Here is a 13,466-nt window from a genome sequence, read left to right as displayed (position 1 = left end):
TCGAAACATATTAGAAGCAATTTAGTTCATGCTGACAGTTCAATTACCAACGATAAATGGTACGAGAAGTGCTCACTCTCACTTGTAAAATATCGATTCACATTCATGAACACCAATTTATTTTTCTGAAATCCGCGTGTTTATTACAAGCAAGTATATATTTGACGGATATGCACGTGCAGTCGATTGTGCTTTATTTATTTGGCTGTTATACATTCGGATAAAAAAGGAGCGGAAATCACCGGGCGCCAGGTCCAGGCTATGCGCTAGAGGCATGCTCCAAAACCTAATTGAATCTTGTCAACCCGCCGCGATGGCTCAAGGTTAAGGCGCCCGTCTACCGAGCCGGAGTACCCGGGTTCGAACCCAACCGCGGCGGCTGCATTTCGATGGAGGCGCAACGAAAAAGGCGCCCGTGTGCTGTGCGATGTCAGTGCACGTTAAAGATCCCCAGGTGGTCGAAATTATTCCGGAGACCTCCACTACGGCACCTCTTGCATGTTTTCGGAGACGCTGCGTACCCTCTCCGTGAGTTTATAATGACGCCGTTCCGCGACCACGGACACGTCTGCACAAGAAAGGAGGTTCAACTTCAAATTGAGTCAAACGCGAGCACGGATCGAAAACACTTGGAATTTTGAAATGCAACAAAAGTCCGTCGGACATCCGTTGCAGATCCGGACGTCCGCTGCTGTCCGCAACCCATTTTGAATGTCCATCGGTCTTACACCGAACGTCCATAATCGGAAATTAGCAAAGTCCACTGGTAGTAAACCATCGGAGGTCCTGCGGATTTTCGCTTTTGGACGTCGAACCGGCGAAAGTCCTGCGGATTCACTCTTTTGGACGTATGAGTCGGTCCGACGCGGTATGATCCTCTGGTCATCCGCTGTACATATCTGTACAGTTGACATTTTTCAAGTGCATATGTACGAGTTTTGGTTGTCAAACGAGCAGTTACATGCGTCAAATATAAATCTAGCTCTGCAACCATACATTTTCTACATATCCAAAAAATTCAAAACGCGCTGTTACAAACGGGCCGGTGGCTAGCGGACGTCTGCCAACGGGTCGGCGGCGGAGCCCGCTAGAACGAAACGGGCCGGGTGGCTGGAGCAAAAAGAACGTTGTTTATTTCGCGGCTTTGGTTTTCATAGCCAGTCAAAGAAAACGAGAAGGAAAGGAAAGCTGTGCTTGGCCGTGACGCTGTGTGATAAGATGAGCAGGGCGGAAGAGGGCACACGTGGCGCTGACGAAGCAGTTAGCTGTTCGCAGCACGCGCATTACGTAGCATTACTTTTGCGGTCCAGCCATCAACAGCCACTGCCAAAGGCGGTCCAGTGGTGGCGCGCGTCGCTGGCGTCGCTCTTTCCCGCGGCGGGAAGAGTGCGGAGTGGAAGCGGTAAGTCCGATTAGTTTATTCTTTAGCGCAGTGTTCTCGCGTAATTTGGGCCTTCCTTTGCTGTGCAGATTTTGGATGCGTAGTTGCAGTCAAACTAGCTAGGAGCCGGTGGGAAAAGGCAAGAAACGTGAGTTTTCCCGGTTTGTGCCAATTTCCACTGGCACAGGACTGTCCTTCAAAATTAAACAGGGCTAGATATTCAGACGAATACACAGATGGACATGAGAGCGCCCATCCTGTCATGTCTATCTGTGTATTCATCTGAAAATTTAACGCTGTTTAATTTTGAAGAAAAGAAAGTGCATCACCAATTGGCCCCACAACGTGTTTTCCTAAGGACTTTAAAAGTGTAGAAAACTGAGCAGGTTGGTTCATACTTCTGGGTGGGCACAGCAGGAACAACAAAATGCAGACGCAGAAACACCACAGAACGAGGACGAAGCTGACTGTCAACTGAAAATTTATTGGAAATTTATAACTTTGTCAAGAAAAGAAATTCCCTTCTCGAGTGAACCCCATGGGAGATGAAAAGCAAGATAATTATGACAAGGAAACAAAAAGTGCGGGTTTTCCAATAAAGTTTTAGTTGACAGTCAGCTTCGTTCTCGTTCTGTGTTTCTTTCTGCGTTTGCGTTTTGTTGTTCCTGCTGTACCCACCCAGAACTAAGGACTATCCTTGTTATTTAATCATGAAATCACGCATGCCGTATCTGTTTGTGCCCCAACCACCAGATTTGTTTTACGTGCACAGAATTTTGCTACATTCCGCTGGTGGCTAATGAACGATGCTAACTGCCTGCGACACTCAGCAATAACACGAGCTGATAACATGCTGAAAGAAGGCCAGGGCAGGGTCATGTGCGATTGATGAATGCTCAGTTCGAAGCGAATAGTTTTTGCCTGGAAATGTAGTTGTGAAAGAAAAAAAAAGAGGCACTTCGTTAGTATTACAGTTTCGGTTTGATGTTTGTTTTGTGGCGCCACCCGGTGCCGACGGTTTAGAACTTGCGAGGCTATGGTGGCTAGCGAGGCAGCAAGGCAATAAAAAGGACACAGCTCAAGGAGCAGTTGTTCGTTGCGCAGTGGAGCGTCATCGTCCGTTTCTTCGAGCCTAGCCGTTGACGGCGACCGCCGAGCCGGTCCGCCTCTCGGCATTGCTCGGTCCACAAACTCGTTTCAAGTGGCGACGAGGAGAAAAATTCAAGTTCAAGTTCGTCTTTCCTACGCCCCTTCTGCGCACGTGAGTTCTTCGTTGTTCTGACGAGTTCAACGCGCAAGAATTCCGTCATGCCAATGTTCGGCAACCTCGAAGCGTTCGACGGAGGAGGAGATGCGTGGCCTTGCTACGTTGATCGTCTTAAAGCTTTTTTCATCGCGAATGACATCGCAGAAGCAAAACAGAAGTCAGTCTTCTTTAGTTGTGGACAGAAAACGTATGCTCTCTTGCGGGATCTCGTGAAGCCCGCCCAACCGCAAGACAAAACCTTGCAAGTAATTCTTTCTGTTCTTGGTGACCATTACTGCCCCAAGCCATCTGCTGTCGCGCAGCGTTTTAGTCAACACGCGTGTTCGCGCGGAGGGCGAGTCAGTCTGTAACTTTGTGGCGTCGCTCAAAAGCCTCTCTGAACATTGCAACTTCGGAACTGAGCTTAGCAACATGTTGAGGGACCGCATCGTGTGCGGTATCAACGACACAGCCGTGCAGACGAGGCTCCTCGAGAAAGCAGACCTTACGTATGAAGACGCTGTACAAACTGCACTTGCCATGGAAGCTGCGAAGAAAGATGTCGGCGAGATAGCGAGCTCAAGCCGAAGTGCGCTTCCTACTTATCAAGTCGCGGCATCAAAGGGGCGTGTCACAGATGCTACCGCTGTGGGGACGAACACCTCGCGTCCGTGTGCAAGCACATCAATAGTTCGTGCAATTACTGCAGGAAGCAGGGACACATTGCTCGAGTGCGCAACTCGAAGAAAAAGCACGCTTTATCACGGAAGGGAAAATTCACAAAGCCACATGCGTCCGCGCCTCCGGCTCGCAAAACTTCGTGTGGGACTCATCCAGTCAACACTGTTGACAACGACGTTGCTGCCGACGTGTTTGACATGTGGCCAGTCGACACCGTCGCACGTCACCACCCTTCACCGTGACAGCCAGCGTTTGCGGTAAGCCGCTCTGTATGGAGCTGGACACCGGTGCGAACGTTTCTGTCATGGAAAAAAATCGTCTTCAGGAACTCCTACCGTCAGTACCTGTCATGCCGTCTGATGTACTCCTGCGAAGCTACTCGGGTGAGCTCACACAAGTTCAAGGTAGAGCGGATGTCACAGTGTAGTTTCGTGACAGAAAAGCAGTGCTACCTTTATTCCTGACTGGGGAACGTTCACCTACACTTCTGGGCCGGAACTGGATTCGAGAACTGGGCATTGACATTGCTCGCGTGGAAGCAGACGTTCATGCTGTTTCTGATGTTGAGGACCTTCTTCAAGCGTTTCCTGAGGTGTTTGAACAGAGCCTGGGAACTTTCAAGGGTCCAGAAGCTACAATCCATGTTCCAAAAGATGCTGTACCAAAGTTTTTCAAGCCACGGCCACTGCCCTTTGCACTGAAGGATGGGGTGTCACAAGAGCTTTAGCGCCTACAGAGGGAAGGCATCCTGGAGCCAGTCACGTCTTCAGCTTGGGCTGTACCAATTGTTCCAGTGGCCAAGAAGGATGGACGCGTCAGGATTTGCGGAGATTTCAAAATTACCGTTAATCCAGTGGCTATGGTAGAAAAGTATCCAATTCCAAGAATTGAATACCTGTGGGCCATGCTGTCAGGAGCTGAGAAGTTCACGAAGCTGGATTTGAGGGACGCCTACCAGCAAATAGTTCTTGACAAAGAATCTAGAAAGTATGTCACAATCTCCACACACATGGGATTATTCCAGTATACACGCCTTCCTGTATACACGTTCCAAAGGGAGATGGAGAACCTTTTCTGAGGGCTGCCATATGTTGCAGTATATTTCGATGAGATCCTTGTCACTGGCTCGAATGACTCTGAGCATAGTCGCAACCTCAGTGCTGTCCTATCTAGACTCCGTGATGTTGGACTTGAAGTTTGACAAGTGTCATTTTTTCGTCCGACAAGTTCAATACCTCGGGCACATCATAAGCAAACAAGGCCTGCCTCCAAGTTTAAGCAAGGTATCTGCCATCCTTCATGCACCTGCACCCCGGGGCGTCAAGGAGCTTCAAAGTTTTTTGGGACTTGTGATCTTCTACAGGCATTTTCTACCAAACCTTTCCGGACGCCTCCACCCTTTGCATTTACTTCTCATCAACGAGAAGAAATCGGTGTGGGGAAAAGAGCAAGAAAATGCATTCAATGCAGTGAAGCAGTTAATAACATCCGCCCCAGTCCTAGTACATTTCGACCCAGGGAAGCCACTGTGTCTCAGCTCCGATGCCTCTCCGTATGGGATCGGCGCAGTTTTGGCACACCGAGAATCTGATAGTCGCGAACTGCCCATTGGTTTTGCCTCCAGATGTTTGTCTCGTGCAGAGCAAAACTACAGCCAACTCGACAAAGAGGCATTAGCCTTTGTATTTGGTGTTGAAAAGTTCCACCAGCACTTGTGTGGGGCACTCCTTTCACTGCTTATACGGATCACAAGCCTCTACTAGGATTACTGAATGATGACAAACCCATTCCAGTGCAAGCATAACCACGACTGGTTAGATGGGCATTGAAACTTTCTGCATACTGAAGCCACGAGTGGAAGCTCTCCTGGCATAGAAACCTTAGAAGCCTCCGTGAAAACCGCCTGAAACGAAAACAGCTATTGCAGTGAAGCTTGTGTACAAGCCTGGTCTGGACTTAGGTTATGCGGATGCTCTCAGTAGGTTGCCGTTGCCTGCAAACAACATGGATCTACCTGCACCTGCTGAAATGTTCATGCTTGAACAAGCATACCCAGGACTGTTGTCACCTGCCATTGTGGCACAAGCTACAAAAAAGGATCCATTCCTGAGCCATGTAGCTCTTGCTGTCCTGCGAGGGGAAAAACTTCCAGCAGGACCAGAAGGAAATCCATTCACAGCAAGGAGCAGCGAACTCAGCCTCCACGAAGGTTGCATGCTGTGGGGTTCCAGAGTTGTTATCCCAAAATCTTTGCAAGCCAAAATCCTAATGATACTTCATGCAGGGCAACCTGGCATTGAGAAAAGCAAGACAATTGCCAGAAGCCACATCTGGTGGCCGGGAATTGATAGAGACATCGCTAAGAGTAAATAGCTGCGAAACCTGCCAAGCTTACCTGCGTGCACCGCAACGCATTCAGCACACGCCATGGCCGTTTCCACAGAGGCCCTGGTCAAGGGCCTCAAACAACAAATGTGTAATGAGCGAGCACAAAATGCTGCCGCAGGACTAAACTGGTGCCTTTAAACACTGGGGCTTTACCGCATAGACCCTTGGAAAGAGGGGCGGTGAAGGGACAAGACTCCCTGCTTCCTCTGCCTGCAATTGCTTCAAGAAATTTCAACTTCATGCTTCGCAATCCTTTCTTCATAATTGCAGACATTTCGCATAATTGCCTATTTGCCATAGCAATGCAGGAAAAACAACATGTAGTGTTCGCCTGCCCTGAGCCTCACTACATGTATTGCCGAGAAAACGGTCCGGCTAAGACGTAGACCTCCGCGATAACATACATAATAACTGTTCAGTTATTACAAAACTTTCGAAAAAGTCATAAGCCAAGCTTTAAGTCGACTTTGGGGGCCCATTCACGGGTCATACATTCCTGGTCACTGTTGACGCCTATTCAAAGTGGGTCGATGTTTTTCCAGTGGCGTCAACATCAGCGGATGCTGTTGTCAATGCTTTGCGAACAACATTTGCGCAGCATGGACTGCCGGATCTCATAGTGTCCGACAAATGGGCCTGCCTTTGCAAGTGAACAGTACTTGGAATTCTTGGAACATAATGGAATACGTCGCATGCTTGTGCCTCCATACCATCCAGCTTCGAATGGTGCGGCAGAGCGTGTCGTACTGACTGTCAAGAACAAGATCAAGAATAGTGGATCTGGATCTTTTCAAACCCAGATTTCACGGTTCTTATTTCATTACAGAACCACGCCACATGAAGTCACAGGCAGAGCACCGTGTGAAATGCTCATGGGAAGGATGTTATGAACTGCTTCACTGCATTGAATGCATTTTCTTGCTCTTTTCCCCACACCCATTTCTTCTCGTTGATGAGAAGTAAATGCAAAGGGCGGAGGCGTCCGGAAAGGTTTGGTAGAAAACGCCTGTAGAAGTTCACAAGTCCCAAAAAACTTTGAAGCTCCTTGACACCCCGGGGTGCAGGTGCATGAAGGATGGCAGATACCTTGCTTAAACTTGGAGGCAGGCCTTGTTTGCTTATGATGTGCCCGAGGTATTCAACTTGTCGGACGAAAAAATGACACTTGTCAAACTTCAACTTAAGTCCAACATCACGGAGTCTAGATAGGACAGCACTGAGGTTGCGACTATGCTCCGAGTCATTCGAGCCAGTGACAAGAATGTCATCGAAATATACTGCAACATGTGGCAGCCCTCGGAAAAGGTTCTCCATCTCCCTTTGGAACAAGGCTGGTGCCGATGACACGCATACTATAATAATCGTCGGTGCATGATGAAATGAACGCTGGCGCAACAAGGACACTAACAAGAAAGGAACACCACATGCGCACACTACCATCTGTTTATTATGCGGAAAGGCGGCATATTTTAACATACAGCTCAAGCATGAGACTCATCGCATTGTCGCTCTGAACCCAACACGTGGAAAAGAAGCAGCAAGGTCAGGAACAACCTTAACCCCTGCAGATAAACCAACAGATTCTGATAAAAAACATAAGAGGAGCAAAAGCAGTGTCAAACAATCATAGCAAAAGCAGTCATACATGAGAAGCAAAAGAAGTCAGAAATCAAACACCAAAAATAAAAGTAAGAAACAAATGACAATCGTAGCAAAAGCAGAGTCAAACATGTGAAGCAAAAGCAGTCAGAACCCAAAAAACAACAAAGGAAAAAGCAAAACCAAGAACAATATTAACAACCCACCTAAACAAATAACAGCTAGAAATGCAGGGCTGAAAAGTCGCATCACAAAAACTGTCAAGAAAGGACACTTTATTTCGACGGAGGGATACCGAAGTGCCACTAACACAAATGCTGGCCTTCTTTTTGATCATGAAAGCCTCAAGAATTTCACGTGCCACCTGATCGCTACTCCTGCCCAGAATCCTCATTCCGTTATAAGCACTGGCTCACACTTGCAATCTTTACAATGTAGGGGCAAATTCGACCTGCCTCCGTTTTCTAACGATTTTTCATGCTCCCGTGCCCTGTCGTTAATGCAGCGACCCGTGTGGCCTATGTAGACGTCAGTGGGATTTCATACACCACTTCGACAGCACAAGAAACGAAATGCCTGCAGTGCCCCTTTTCGCACAGGGCTTTCTTCTTCTGGCCGATCCGCGAGCATAAACCGCTCTGCTTTTTGGGCATGGAGAGAACGACAGGAACGTTGTACCGGCCAGCAACCTTCTTCAAGCTGTGCACCACTCGGTTTATATAAGGGACCACTTGTGGTCGCCTTGACCCCACGTTATAATGGGATTTTTTCCTTTTGCCTTTCATTTTTTGAAAGAGGGTCTCCGCTAAGCTGCAGACGACAGAACGTGGGAAGCCAGCGATTTGAAGCCTTTCAATCTGATTGTTGAAGCTAGCCTCAGCCATGTGAGCACAGGACTTAAAGGTGCACTGAAGAGGAATCTGAACTCGTCTTTTTGCCGCAGGAACTCAATCTACACATTCTGAGCATTCTTAGAAACCTTGATTTATTGCCTTGTGTGGCCGATTTACCTAATTAACGTCCGGCTCCCGCCTTTTTATTTGAATTCTCCTCCGTATGGTGGGCGGAGTCGACCAACGCGTGGAGTGCCTTTCAGCCAGTCCCGCGGCGGCTTGCCGCTCTGCCATCGGCGGAGTAATACGTAGTAGTCCGTAGAAGCAAATAGTCCGCGCGTATTTTTATTTCTGCGCTTATTTTGCGGCTATATTATCTGCGAATGAAACTATTTATTCACGGAATCCTAAAAAACCAAATAAAGCGAAAGCAAAGCCCCCACGGAGCTTGCTGAAAGGCACTCCACGCGTTGGTCGACTCCGCCCGTGCGGGAGAGAATTCAAAAATAAAGGCAGGAGCCAGACGTTAATTCGATTTAATTAGGGAAATGGGCCACACAGGGCAATAAGTCGAAGTTTCTAAGAATGCTCGGAACGTGTAGACCGAGTTCCCGCGGCAAAAAGGCGAGTTCAGATTCCTCTTCAATGCAACTTTAAAGGGACACTGAGGAGAAATTGAAGTTGGCTTGGTTGGTTGGTTTATTGGGGTTTAACGTCCCAAAGTGACTGAGGCTATGAGAGACGCCGTAGTGAAGGCCTCCCGATAAATTACCTGCTCCTGATTACAAAATCGCCCCTCATACTGACAAAAAAGCTCTTGTAACGTAGAAAAGAGCAAGAACCAAAATACAGGTATCGCCGCCACAGGCCAAACTCGCAATTACAAGCGCGATGACGTCTTAGGACAAGACAGTGTTGCTAGAACCATTGGTTCTAGCAACACTGGGACACGAAGCCACGAATCACTGAGGCTGACAAACGAATGTTGCGCGGTTGAATACTGAAGTAAGTTTTGTTTTGAAACCAATAGTGCACTTTTATCATACAAGGAAGACCAATAAAAGACAACCTGAATGTTGCAAGAGAAGAAATTCAATACTTGGCGGCGCCACAGGTGGCCAGATGAGTTTCGGTATATCATGGCGCGGAACAGCAGAGGAACTCCAAGTGCCGCTCCAAATGCTAGTTAACTTTTGAAGGTGCCTATTAAGGTTGGTCAGATGATCGTCACGGTCGATGAAAAAATATAATGGCATGATTTTTGGTGATCGTACAAGGCAGTTTGCAGTGTAAAAAGCACCTTGAGTCTTCGTACACTCGCCCGGTGAAACGTTCCCAGTTGTGCCAGTCGACTTCCAACTACTTGACGCTCTGTGGGGCTGGGGTCGCTTAAGTGCAGGCCGAAGTTATTAGACACTTTTAGCATACCGTGTACCGTGTTCCCGTTACCGGTACCTGAGTTCCGGGAGCCCGCGCGCAGCCAATGCATGTGCAAATCTCCTTGACGTTGCCAGATGGCGCCACGTACCCGGCAGCTACGCGCGCGCCTGCAGCATCGGGACCAAATAGCGCCTGCTCCCTGGCGGTAGGCGGGCTCCCGGTACTCCGCTAACGGTAACAAGGTACACGGTATGCTAAAGGTGTCTATTTGCAAGAACATCGTTGACGACTTCGAGAACGGGATCCATCGTAACACTGGCAAAACGCCGGTGCAAATGTAAACGAAGCGACAGCCGCAATAGCCGATAGATGCCTTCAACGCGCGGCCGGCGGTAGCTTTCATTTCGGCTGCTGCTATCCGCACCGCTAGCCGAGAGAAATCACGGAGTCTGCGTTACGTCAAGTGCACGTCATGTTTCACGCCACTTAGTCCTGTGTCGTCATAAGCAAGCCCCAAGTTTGAATCAGCGGCAGGAAAAACTTTTTCAAATTCGAATCCAAATTTCTTAGAAATAAATGCATCTTTCGCTGCCGGCCAAGTGGCAACAAATCCATGAAATGCCGAACTATCCAATTTTGCTATAAAAAATATTAATAGAGCTCTCCTCACTGTCCCTTTAAGCAATGCGAACTCGAGGCAAAGTGAAGCGATCACCCTTATGACAGTCTTCGAATGCGCCAATCCGTACGGAAGCAGTTCCTGTTTTCCTCGGGGGGGGGAATACATCCAACACACTCGCCCTTCCAATTCATTCATTTCATTTCATTCATTACATTTTGTCTCCGCAAGGGACTTATTCCCTCGGAAGTGAATGCCTTTCTTGGTGTGATTAAGCCTTTCATTGGACACGTCAAACGGCTTTGCCGAATTCTTAACTCTGAACTGTGAAGACAAGTTCGTTTGTTTTATGACTGGTTGCGCGACTTGTGTTTCAACTTTAACCCTGACTGGCTCGCTGAAAAGGAACTGAATGCTCTAAAACTTCACGCAGCGCAATCCACAGAGTTTTTGTGGCAACGTTACCTTTCTGTTCTCCCGCAGAAGCCTGAAAAGAAGGCTGCAAAGCCTAGGAGCCTGGTCGTCCTTGGGAATGCCTCCGTTCCAGAATAAGTTGCCGTTACCCTAACAAAAGGGCCGAAGTACAGTGTTCCTCCAAGAATCCCAGCCTTCGAGCTACTCTCCCTGAGCAGGAAGCTGGCAGATAAAGCCGGTGAGGACTGGGAAAGGTGCCTTTTGGATGGTGTTGACGGAATACTGAGGACATCCCGGAAAAAGGACCTTTCCCCAAAGGAGCGCATGCAACACGTCGTGGCGTTCTTCAAGGATAACGACCTAAGACCTTCAAGCGGACAAAGAAGGCAGTTTTGTGGTGGTTCCGGAGGGCCTATTCAAAGAAAAGGCGACGCAGGCCATATTGAAGAACTTTGTTCAGGTGAAGAAGAGTGCCTGTATAGTAAAAACGAAAGCCATCGCGTTGTGCAATCAGCTGCAGCTCTCCGGTCTGGCAAAGGGAATCATCGACTGCCAGAAGGGGTCTCTTTGTGTTTTTCGTGGTGAAAACCCATAAGCCAGACATGCCGTTCAGATCCATTGTTAGTGAGCGGGATTCTTGGCAGCAAAAGGAAGCAAATTTCTCCTGAAACATCTGAAAGGGCTGGAAGTAGACGATCCTTTCGCTACCAAGAGTTGTGCAGATGTGACAGCCTTTTTAAAAGTGCAGTCTTCTATAAGGATACCTGTTTTCTGTTGATGTAGAAGATTTATTTTATTCAGTTCCGCATAGTGACCTTTTCAAATCTGTACGGGAGTGTATATTGAATATAATGGGGCCATTGCATTCCAGAACTCAGCTGGAATAAGGGTTGACAATTTTTATCCCTACTTGAATATTACCTGAGATCTAGGTTTGTTTCCCTTGAAACAGAAATGTACTTGCAGAGAAGAGGCATTTGCATCAGTTCGTGTGTTGCCCCTGCGTTGTGTAATATCCGAAATGCACTACGCCAAAGAGTGCGCCAAAGCCTCCAGTGGATCTTGGTGCCCACTGTGTCACGACAGCAGTGCCACAAGGTAACTTGGAGGATTCCGAAAGCGCATCAGTGCATTCCGAAATGCAGTTGCGCTGCTGAAAGTGATTATAATCTTAATCATCTGGAGTCTGCAGCATTATCGACAACGCACTGGAAATTTGAATATTTTCGTGATGACAAAACCAACAAAAGATGCGGCATATTTTACACTCGCCGTCTAATGCAGGGGAACTTGCTTGTTGAGAAGACCATTGTAATTGATGAGCGAATATCATGTACTGTGAACGCGTATAGCAAGCTGCACAAGAAGATCTCATATCACGTTACGAGTGTTTGATATAGAAGCTCTTTTGAAGCAGGTCGATGAAAGGAAATTGTGTGAGGGAGCCACAACTCAAAGCTCATGCGGAGATACGAGATCACAAGAACTGTCTGTCATAACGTCGCGGTGAGTTTCTTCTTATTGCTTAAAGGTGCACTGAAGAGGAATCTGAACTCGTCTTTTTGCCGCGGGAACTCGATCTACACGTTCCTAGCATTCTCAGAAACTGCGACTTATTGCCCTGTGTGGCCGATTTCCCTAATTAAATCGAATTAACGCCCGGCTCCCGCCTTTTTTTTTTTAAATTCTACCTCGTACGGTGGGCGGAGTCGACCAACGCGGGGAGTGCCTTTCAGCCAGCTCCGTGGAGGCTTTGCTTTCGCTTCATTTTGTTTTTTAGGTTTGCATGAATAAATACTTTCATTCGCATATAATATAAACGCAAAATAAGCCCGCAGAAATAAAAATACACGCGGACTATTTGCTTCTACGGACTACTACATATTACTCTGCCGATGGCAGAGCGGCAAGCCGCCACGGGATTGGGTGAAAGGCACTCCCCGCGTTGGTTGACTCCGCCCACCGTACGAGGCAGAATTAAAAAAAAAAGGCGGGAGCCGGGCTTTAATTCGATTTAATTAGGTAAATCGGCCACACAGGGCAGTAAATCGAAGTTTCTAAGAATGCTAGGAATGTGTAGAACGAGTTCCCGTGGCAAGAAGACGAGTTCAGATTCCTCTTCAGTGCACCTTTAAGGCTGCGAAGATAATTTCGGGAAGCAAAAAATTCTGAAAAAATAAAACATCGGCAACAACTAAAGACACAATATCTTAGAAAAGCCCTGCTGTGATCTGTGGCAGCTAACAAGAAAAGGAAGGTAGTAAAACCGGAGTTAAATGATAAGCTCGAGAAGAGCTCAGAAGAGCAACTAGAACGGTATCTAGAGGGCCTTCCAAACCTGCAACGGCTGGCTTTAATCATGGTATTTAGGCAAATAAAAGCCAAAGAGCCATCTGGAATGAGATATGATGCCGAATGGCTTCTTAACTGCATGCCTGTGAGACTGGCAAGTCCGAGAGCATACAAGCTTCTGAATGAGCTCAAGATGCTACCACTACAAAGCAGGAGTCGCCTAATTCAAAATACTGAAGGGCATTCCCTGCAAATATGGTTTTAATGCTGTTGTTCTTGAAGCAATCCAAAAGCGCATGGAAACAAAAGATGGCCATGGAAAATTCGGCACTCTAACCTTGGACGAAATTAAGTTAAAACAATGTTATGACTTGAACAAATCTACATACACAGTCGACGGCTTCATCGACTACGGTGGTGTCGTCAGCGGAAATGCTATGACTTGAACAAATCTACATACACAGTCGACGGCTTCATCGACTACGGTGGTGTCGTCAGCGGAAATGCTAGCGAGCAGGCAGACCATGAGTTAGTTCTTATGTTCGTGTCAATGTTTGAAGGATAGGTGCAGCCAATTGCCAGCTTCGCAACCAAAAGCGCAGCTCCTGGGCGCATCTTGGCGGAACTAGTGGT

This window comes from Amblyomma mixtum, chromosome 2, assembly GCF_055824585.1.
Source record: "Amblyomma mixtum isolate Tamu chromosome 2, ASM5582458v1, whole genome shotgun sequence".
In the NCBI taxonomy this organism is placed as follows: Eukaryota; Metazoa; Arthropoda; class Arachnida; order Ixodida; family Ixodidae; genus Amblyomma; species Amblyomma mixtum.
This window is presented reverse-complemented; position numbering follows the sequence as displayed.